This window comes from Rhododendron vialii, chromosome 2a (assembly GCF_030253575.1).
Source record: "Rhododendron vialii isolate Sample 1 chromosome 2a, ASM3025357v1".
NCBI lineage: Eukaryota > Viridiplantae > Streptophyta > Magnoliopsida > Ericales > Ericaceae > Rhododendron > Rhododendron vialii.
In genome coordinates this window covers 22,811,765-22,821,878 of record NC_080558.1, presented here as the reverse complement: position 1 = coordinate 22,821,878, position 10,114 = coordinate 22,811,765, and the positions used below count along the sequence as shown (strand labels likewise).

The following is a 10,114-nucleotide window of genomic DNA, read 5'->3' as shown; positions in this document are numbered from 1 at the left end:
TACATCTTTCACATCAATTTTTATCTCCATTTTTCCTACTTAACCTCTATCAAGCAAGGATGGGACCAGGGGAGGTCTAGTGGCGGCGGCCACCACGACAAAAATTTTAGAAAACGCAATTATTATATGTGAAAAAAAAAATTTATCCCCAACTTATATCGTCTTGCCACTACTAAATTTTTTTTTCTTATTTTTTATTATATACTAGTCATAAATCTTCTTCTTTTTTTTTTTCAAGAAAGGAGCCCAAAAAAGTATTCTAAAACTAAATTCAATTGGCCAAAGTAAAATAATATAAATGATGATGTGTAATTAAGAATAAAAAACTCCACATTAATTCTAATCCTAAAATAACTTAACCTAAAAAATTAAGGGAATTTAATTATAATGTTACTCCTCAAATTTATAATGCCACCAAAAGGGAGTGCAGTTATCAGTTTAGGAAATCCATATAGGAATTTGGAGAGTGACATTATAAATTTGGGGAGTGGCATTATCTTTGTGCATACCGATGCTGTGGACTATCAATAAAGGAAACATAGTAATGTGCACGTAAATTGAATTGAGTCTCTAGGCCTGCTCTCTCTGATGTCATTTGACTTTGATTTTGGGGCATGGTTCCGCAGCAAAACACATATAGGGGGGCTACTGTTTAAGTGGTATTATGATATCAGCCACTTTCCCAAAATTAAAATTAGTCTTTTTTCATACTCCATGTGCAAATGAAAAACATCATTTGCTATAGTTTTTATTATGTTATTTTAATTTTTTTTGGAGCCGATTGTTAGCAAGTCATTAGGAACGTGGTTAGGAAAGTTGTTAGTTAGTTAATCTCTCTGTAGTTCAGTTAGTTAAGTGTAATATGTTGAGCTGTACAATTAGTTAGGGGTTGTATATATCAGGCTTATATTGTTTTTCATTGTAATCAAGTGAGAACAGATCGAGATTCAACAAAAATGAAAAAGTCTAGTTCCTCCCTCCCTCTCTCTCTCTCTCTCTTCTTCTTCTTCTTCTTCTCCTCTGGTTAGGGTTTACGATTTCCATTTGGTATTAGAGCCATAATAGACAGACGTCTGATCTTCATCGATCCTAGGGTTTTCACCAGATTCAGCACTTCTTCAACTTCGAGCACAGTGTTATCGTTCAACAATGGTGGATACCAACACAATCCCTACCTTCTTGGGCTTTACGATGAAAGTCTTCCGATCCTGTGTTGTTTTCGCCTTGTCTCGTGGTCGCGCATCTTCGAGGAGATTGATTCTCTCTAATTGTTTCTTGTTCGCTTCTTGATTCTTGATCGACATGACTACAACTAAGCTAACTCTCCCACCATCAGTGGTGTTTCTCGTCTCTAATTTCCACTCGTTCGTCACTATTAAGTTGGATAGTACAAATTACTTGTTGTGGAGGGTCCAAATTGAGAATGTTATATGTGCGAATGGATTCTTTGAGTATCTCGATGGATCTGCTTCTTGTCCTCCTGTACAACTTACTAATTCTAAAGGCACTAGTGTTCCTAATTCTCGATATGCTTTGTGGAAACTTGTTGATACATAACTTCTTATGTGTTTGACTGCATCTCTGTCACAAACGACACTACCATACGTTTTAGGGCTACATACTATGCATCAAGTATGGAAGTCACTATCCAATCGATATAACTCCTTGTCTCACAGTCATGTTCAAAATCTTAAAGGCAAATTGTATTCCATTACCAAAACCTCTACTATTGAACACTATGTTGATACAATTAAGGAGTATTCTCAGAAGTTGATTGTCGCTGGTAGCCCTGTGGATGAAGATGATCTGATCTTTCATACTCTTAGAGGTCTACCATCGGTCTTTAATAGTTTTAAGACTATAGTAAGGGCTATGCGAACCAGGGGTGATGTTATTTCATTTGATCAAGTGGTAAATATGCTTAATGGAGAAGATTAACTTCTTAAAGAATCTTCTAAAGAATCTGCTGGTAGTTCTAGTTCTGTACTGGTGGCTACTCACACAGGACAAAGTCATGCATCTACTACTTCAACATCAATATCTACTCCACTATTGAATATACCATTTGTTTCTAGTGGATTCAATCAGTCTGTGGGACAATTTGCTTCTCCTCAATATGGATCTTCTAGTTATTATGGGCAAATACAGCTTCCTTCTATTCAATTTTCAACTCAGTCTGTTCTTGGTTCAATACCTTCTCATCCATCTAGAGATATGGTTCAACCACAATATATTCCACCACATTTTCTTCCTTCTTCATTCAGAGGTTTTAACAGAGGCAGGGGAAGAGGCCCTAGGATGCCTTGTGACATATGTGGTTGCAGTAATCACACCACTAACTATTGTTACTACAAGTCTTCCTCTCCACAACTTTATCACCATGCATCATCATCTTTTCAAGGTCCTCCGTGGAGATCCTCTCCTCAACAGATGCCACAACCTTGGCTGCATCATACCACTCCTTGGATGAATAATTTTTCCCATCCAACCAATGTTCCTGTGTATCAACCTCAACTAATGCAACCCTTAAGGTCTTCTGTGTTTACTCCTCAGCAATCTATGTATCCACAACCTGAGCATCATGGTTCTATTCATCAACCTACACAGGCCAACTTTGCTGGATATCCTGAGATGTTTAACGCTGTTCCTATGAATTCTTTCTCTGACATGACGACAAGAGGATCATTTCCCAACACTTCATCCTCCCTAGGTGCTTCTGGAAGTTATTCTTCTGTATATGCCTCAGTGACAAGTCCTTCTATATATGCCTCAGTGACAAGTCCTTCTACTCAACCATGGCTATTTGATGGCGGTGCTACCAACCATATCACTAATAACCTACATAACTTGGTTAACCCACAACCTGCAACTGTTCAAGATGGAATTATGGTTGGGAATGGTTCTCAATTACAAGCATCTCACACTGGCAAAGGTCTGATATCAACTCCTTCAACTAATTTTCAGCTTTCACATGTTCTTCACACACCTCAAATTACTCATAGCTTGATTTCTGTTTTTAAATTTGCCAAAGATAATCATTGTTCTCTTATCTTTGATTCTTCTGGTCTTGAAATTCAGGACAAGATTTCACACAAAATCTTGTACAAAGGGCCATGCCACAAAGGACTGTACCCCATTCTGACCTCCTCTGAGCTCTCATCCGGCATTTCCTCCATAGCTTTCATAAGCTCTTCTCCTACTTCAGCTATGGTTTGGCATCAAAAACTTGGACATCCTAGTCTTCCTTTGTTTGTTTCTTTAATAAAATAGCATGGCTTACCTGTTACTAAGCCTCATTTACTCAATCATAATTGTTGTAATATGTCCAAGAGTCATAAACTTCAGTTTCCTAGGTCTGTCACTTTTACTACTGCTCCTTTTCAGCTTGTTCATATGGATGTGTGGGGTCCTTCTCCTATACCATCACATAAAGGTTCAGATATTACTTGTTAATTGTGGATGATTTCTCTAGGTAAACCTGGTTGTTTCCTCTTCACTACAAATCTGAAGTCAAGCATGTTATTTCTCAATTCAAAGCTTATGCTAACACTCATTTTCACACCACCATTCAAACTCTAAGGAGTGACAATGGGTGTGAATTCATAAATCATTTTCTTCTCAATTTGTTCTTAACCAATGGCATGATTCAACAAACTTCATGTCCTAACACCCCTGAACAAAATAGAATAGCTAAAAGGAAACATAGGCATCTTATAGAAACTATTATCACTCTTCTTCTTCAAGCAAATATGCCTACTAGTTTCTGGCTTGAAGTACTCACCATTGCAGTGTATCTTCTGAATAGATTACCTCACACAAGTCTTCATTTTCAGATTCCCTATACCTTGCTATTTCAAACATCTCCTGACTATAATTTCTTAAAACACTACAATAAAAATCACATTTTATAGTGTGCGAAAAACGCTATTGAATGTCATAGATAGCGTTCCGAAGAACGCCTTATTAGCCGATGCTATGAAAAGTCAAGACTTTCAACAGCGTTCATTGCACGCTATGGTATACTACCTTTTTATAGCGTTTTGTGAACCCTGTCTTTGACATACTTTTAATAGCGTTTTTTAAATGCTACCTTCAATAAACTTTTAATAGCATTCATAGAATGCTATGTTTTGAATACTTTTAACATCATTTTTTGCATGCTAAGTTTGAGATTCTTTTAATAGCATATTTATCATTGCACCGCTCATTCAATATTGTTTTTTATAACATTCAACACCAATTCACTATTATTTTTTATTGCATTCAACACCAAATACATCCAACGCGAAATGATGTCAATGTAAAGTAAATAATTCAACCATTAGATGAAGATTCATTACAATATAGATTGGAAAATAATTTTCCAACACATACTACATTGAAAAGTCAGAGTAATTACACTCATTAGGAAAACACTAATGTAATCTCCCTTTCAATAAAATGAAATCCTAAACTAGGCTACCATATCATTCAAGTACCCCAATTCTTCACCCGCAGAGATGTTCTTTACTTGAAGATTACTTCTTTACCGAGTTTATACCGTCTTGCTCCCAAAGCCAAACACATACCTGTAAGTATAGAAATATTCAAACTAACACAATAGTAATGTAAAAACTATTAACTACAAAAATAATTTTAAAGCAACACAATGCACAACACATACATATATGCACAATAATCATGAAACTGATACTATGAGTGACATTAATTTAAATTGGTTTCATGAAGAGGTCATCTTTGTCCATTGTTGTGTACCAATTGACTGCCATTGTCTAAAGAATAAGAAGAATCAATGCGTAATAGAAACCTTGCTTCCCCTGCCAAACAACAATTAGTCCAAGATGAAACTGTTCAAAGGAACACAATCAAACATCACAACATGATTAATGTCCTTCAAATGCCTCTACTCGTGCTCAGATTAGTTGGATCTGCCTTGTGGTCGTGAAACTTCACCACAATGCAAGTGATATTGTCCACACTGCCGCTTGTGAAAGCAATCTCCATTAACCCTCGGGTTCCTCTTCTGTTCGTGCAAGTGCTACAGCGTCCTAGTTACAACGTGTATGATGTGTCAACAGATAATAGTGTTTAAAAAAAAAAAACCCAAAAAATCTTGTAATAATCTATTTTTGGGAGCATAATGATTCTTTCACCATCTAAGGATTGCACTTTCGTAATCTGAGATAGCTCGATAACAATTAATCAATAAGAGTGTCACCTTCAAATCTAGGCCAGCAAGTTTGGCAGGCTTCTCACTCCGCTATGAAGCTAATTGTTCCAAAGTAATTCCATACTTACGGCCATAGGTCCACGTCATAGGGAGAACAAACTACAGGAAGAGAAATACAAAATTTGTCACATTCAAAGATAAAAACAACAATCCTCTGGAAATTAAGCCCATTGATAAACTGAAGCCTTGGAACTATGAATCCTCAACATTCGTGGTGAGTAGACTTATGAAATGTGTCATTGCACATTGAATTACAGAACATTTGAAAGCTAACTTCATCATTCAACACACATTATCAAGGAGTATCAATCAAATGCATTTTGATATCCAGTTAACTTCTATTTGGCAGAAACATTACTGTGAACCTGTGTTATGTGGACTTCATAAGATATAAGAAGTCCTGTGTCAGTCACTTGACACTTAGCTAAGGCAAAGGAATATACGCCGAGACAGTTTTAGTTGAACATAGACATCATCAGTAAGGATAGTTGGACACCTAGGAAGCATATTCAGTATTCAAGTTTCCTGCAGAATTGTGCATAGAATTCTCCAATAATGCATGAAGTGGTGAGTCGTATTTTGTATACATAATTGATCGAAGAAAATGAAAGAAAAGTATTTTTAGTGTTCTCATGTCCTTGTAAAAAAGAATCAGATGAATCCTACACTTACACACATACAGCTACGCCACTTCCAATACTCATAGCTGTGAACTGACTAAGCTAACCTGCAAAGAAGATATGCCACCCCATGCCTTCAAGAAGTTACCATCATCAAAGCGCTTGAGTTCTGGTACTGACAGTGAATGATCAGAGCTTAACAAGTCGATATGTCCACCCTAACATTTATAGAATCAGGTAGAATGATCCACGATGACAGAAAAACAATGGAAATTCGCATCATGAAATTAAATATACCATTATTAAAGCTTCCCATAGTGTTTCCTTATTTGCAGAATCCCTAATGGGCGGGGCCCACTTAAAACGTGTATCTCCATCTTGGATCTCTTTAGCTGAAAAGGCTAAAGGTGGGTGCAAGTTTCAACAGTTATGCTATCGCCGTAACGTTTTGCTTCCTACATAAAAGAATGAATTGAAAAAGTGAATTTCAAACTTCATAAAAAAGCTGATGGTAACATTCCACTGAAAGAGAAGATATTAGGGCTTGTCCCACAATGATTAGTTATTACCTCCCTAACTGGTATAAATCTTAAGGGGCTAGAACGGAATCAGTGTTCTTTTCAATCAATGACATGTCGTGTAAGAGCCACCCACAATTGGCAGTGCGTATTTTTATTTTACATCACTCCATCCATATATGAAATAAAAAAAGAACTCTGAAGTCTAAAGTACCTTAATTAGCTTTAAGGAAGATCTAGCATCAAACAAATGAACGACGTGAAGATGAGCACCTTTAGCAGGGCCACCAGTCCGTGTACCATTTGTTACTGTTAAAAGCTCTCTAATAGCTGCCTCTTCTTGCAGTCAAAAGAAAAAAGCGGGCAAGGTAAATATTACTGTTCACGTAAGATGAAATTTACTTAAATCATTCAAATCAGAGACGCAAACATAGTCACCAAAATTCAAATAACACATTCCCTTCATTCTTTCCGGGTTCAACTAGGTAAGCGCAAAATGACTCAACTTTCTCATTTCTATTTGGGTACAACATAGCAGCCTTTCAAACAATTTAAGAATCAAAGAAATATAAACACTGATTGAAACCTCCACGTTAAGGCTATCTTTGGACCATGGTTTTAAGGACATATTTACTGAGGAGAAAGCAACTAGCAGGGAACTAAAGAATAAATAATAGCCCTAATACAGCCTAAAAGCTGTTGATAACAGGAAAAATTTAAAATAAATTCTGAGGGGAATGCTTAAAAAAAATTACCATGAAGCAGGCCTAGTCTTCAGATAAGTTGAATAGGATAGAGGGTCAGCTGCACTATCCTCCAGTTCCAAGATGCCTTCAAGTTCTTGTTCAATCTTTGCATGTACAAGTAAATGTCTTTTGTACTTTGCCAGTACAGACAACCCTTCCTACAGGAGAATGAAGAGATCAACTTTCTTAGAAAATGATTCATCTTGTTAAAAACATTATAACAACATTTAAGTTGTTTGAGCCTATATAATCATCACAAGATGTGGGTCTAAAACACTAAAAAAAAAGGTTCAAACACACCTTTATATGGCCGGCATTTGTCATGGGAAAGTCATTGATCCCTGAAGGACACATAAAGGACTACAACCAAAAGAGCAACAAATGTTAGATAATACGTCATCGCATGCTATCAAAGAGAAATGGCAATCAAGCTGAGAAAAAGTTTTCTGATGTCAATACCGAGCAACTGACAGTCAAGTATTACATGTAATGAAAGCAAAAATCTAGCGCATATATATTTTTTTGTTTGTCGCAAACAAATGGTATGCACTGATGGGAATTCAGCATATCCCAAACACACACGCACCGGCGTTCCACAAATAAAAGCAGATTAAGGAAATAAAATAAAGAGGATAGAGCAAACTCTTTTGCCTTCAAACCAAGAACACCAGCCTTTAGGAGACCATCCAGAGCACTTCTATTGAATGCATTTTCCGGAACCAGACCTCCCCAGAAACCTGTTAATATTGCAGTTGAGTAAAACAACACCAATCATAAGAATTTTCATGTATAGCTCAAGGGCATACCAACATCAACATGGATCCTCTTTTTTGCAGCCTGGATTTGTTATGCAGATACAACAAAGATAATATGAAAAGGCAATAAATTGTGAGTTTTGGCAATAAATAAGTAAAAACCCAATAAACCAAAAATTGATTTCGTAACGCCTACAACCAAATATAAAGTCCTTTTTTGTTTCAGCTCTTTTACTTCTTTTCCCTAGACTTAAATTACACCAAGACTGACTTTTGATGTTACGAAAATATAAACACACAATAAACCCAGAACAAAGCCTCGGCTCATATTCAATAAACAAATAAAGAGGAGAGAGAGAGAGAGAGACATGACACAACGAACGGACTACTAGGAGAGCAATCAAAAAGCCAAGTTCTCATGGAGTTTACATTGAGTGTTTAGTATTTTGGAGAAAGATCAAACAAAGATGTCCAGTGACTGGCAACCAGAATAATGAATTTTAGAAAGAAAAAAAAGGACAAAGTGAACATAACAATTGTGATGTTTTTTTTAGAAGTAGGCTTAAGTAGCTTAAAAAATGCAATTCCTTTTGCGTCAATCTGCATACCTTGAGCTCAAATGTTTTTTCAGAAACTGTAGAAACAAAGGTTGTTAACCCACCTGTAGAAATAAAGTTAAATAAGTTCCAAGTTACATAAGGCATGTAAATCTGCAGACCTACATGATACGCAAATTTAATGGTCAGATGTTTTAGGAATTTTAGCAATACAAATCTCTCAATTTGAAAAAGCTTCAAAGCGCTTTTTTATTTTTTATTTTTATTTTTTGAAGAAATACTACTTTAGAAGATCAATGGCACATTCGATTAAATCTAAATCGCTTCTTTCAAAAAAGAGTACAAGAAAGAAGTAAAGAACCAAGATCCACAAACCAGCAGCAGCTGCCCTAGTGCCTGAAGGAAATCCTTCCCACTCTTCTCTCCCGGGATCATCCAGATGAGCACGCCTACAATGAAGGTTACATCTTTAGCTCTTGCAAAAGTGAATTTGAAATCCTCCAAACGATTTGCTCAATGCTCCTAACTATATAGAGCAAATAGACAAATCGGTTGAATACAGACTTTTCAGAAGAAAATGTTCAGTAAGGTCATCTCATTAGTTTTCTAGTTCAATAGGGAACCAATATGATCTGCCAAACGCTAAAATGTTTTGAAAAGATAATTGTCCCCATTATTTAAATCTTCTCTGTAAAATCAATATCGGGTATTCAGGTCAAAGGACTAAATAAACAGGATTATGACAGTTTTCCAACAGATAGCATAATTACTGAGAGTAAGTCTTTTAACCACAGAAATGTCGGGATTTTGATGCTTTTCAACGGAGAGCTTAATCACTAAGAGTAGGTCTTTAGCACAGAATTGATTGTCTTCCATTACCGTAAGCACAGGGAGCTTCCTCGCTTTCAAAAAAAATTTACTGCCCGTAATCTTCTTACCTCTGCAAGTGGCTTAGTCTGAATCCTAAGCAAATTTTCTAGTGGCTATAAATAAAACAACTCAGGATTCAGATACTCCCTTCAAGTGAAGATGCAATGCAACTTTTTCTTATGTTTCGTAAGCTAACAAATATTATAAGCTTATTTGAATTTTATATGCTAGATAATCTATGGGTACTCTTATTGTTGTACATGCAATATTTTGTATCCTATATGCAGTGTAATGCCCTCTCCACTTCTTACCCAATTTTGGACATCTAGTTTAGAATTAAAGAAGAACTTAGGGAAAGCAAAACAACAAGATGAATAATTTTTCGTTGGTCAAAGAATTAGAGGTGATTCATAAGGAGATGATTGCCACAACTTACACATCAATCAAACCAGGCATGACAACAGCGTCCCCATAATCAATCACTTTTCCACACATAAACAGAGGAGAAGGAGGAGAGGGGGAGACGGTTTTTCATCGAGAGAGAGAGAGAGAGAGACCTTGTGGGTGTCCAGCTCTTTTCTCGACGGTGTGAAACTGATCTTGGGCCTGAAGATCTCCTCGCCCGATTTGGCATCGCAAGGAGAAGCTTGATCGAAACCCAATTTCTAGGGTTTCAGCCGACGACGAAGAAGATCTATTTACGCCTCTGATTTTGGAGCGCCTCTGATTTTGGAGGAAAGATTGAGATTGAAAATTTCACAACGGGGGTGCTATTTAGGGCGCCAAGTAAAAAAAATTTGGGAACGCTATTGTATCCT

At 36.6% G+C, this 10,114-nt stretch overlaps 1 non-coding gene and 1 pseudogene across 1 annotated transcript; one reads left to right on the top strand and one right to left on the bottom strand.

The window, feature by feature from the left end:
* The first annotated feature begins 525 nt into the window (after positions 1–525).
* On the top strand, positions 526–633 carry LOC131318263 (small nucleolar RNA snoR100). Its single transcript, XR_009197592.1, has one exon. It is a non-coding gene; the product is annotated as a small nucleolar RNA snoR100 (small nucleolar RNA).
* Positions 634–6,074: 5,441 nt separating this feature from the next.
* LOC131316590 (allantoinase-like) lies at positions 6,075–9,852 on the bottom strand (annotated as a pseudogene).
* Between the last annotated feature and the right edge of the window lie 262 nt (positions 9,853–10,114).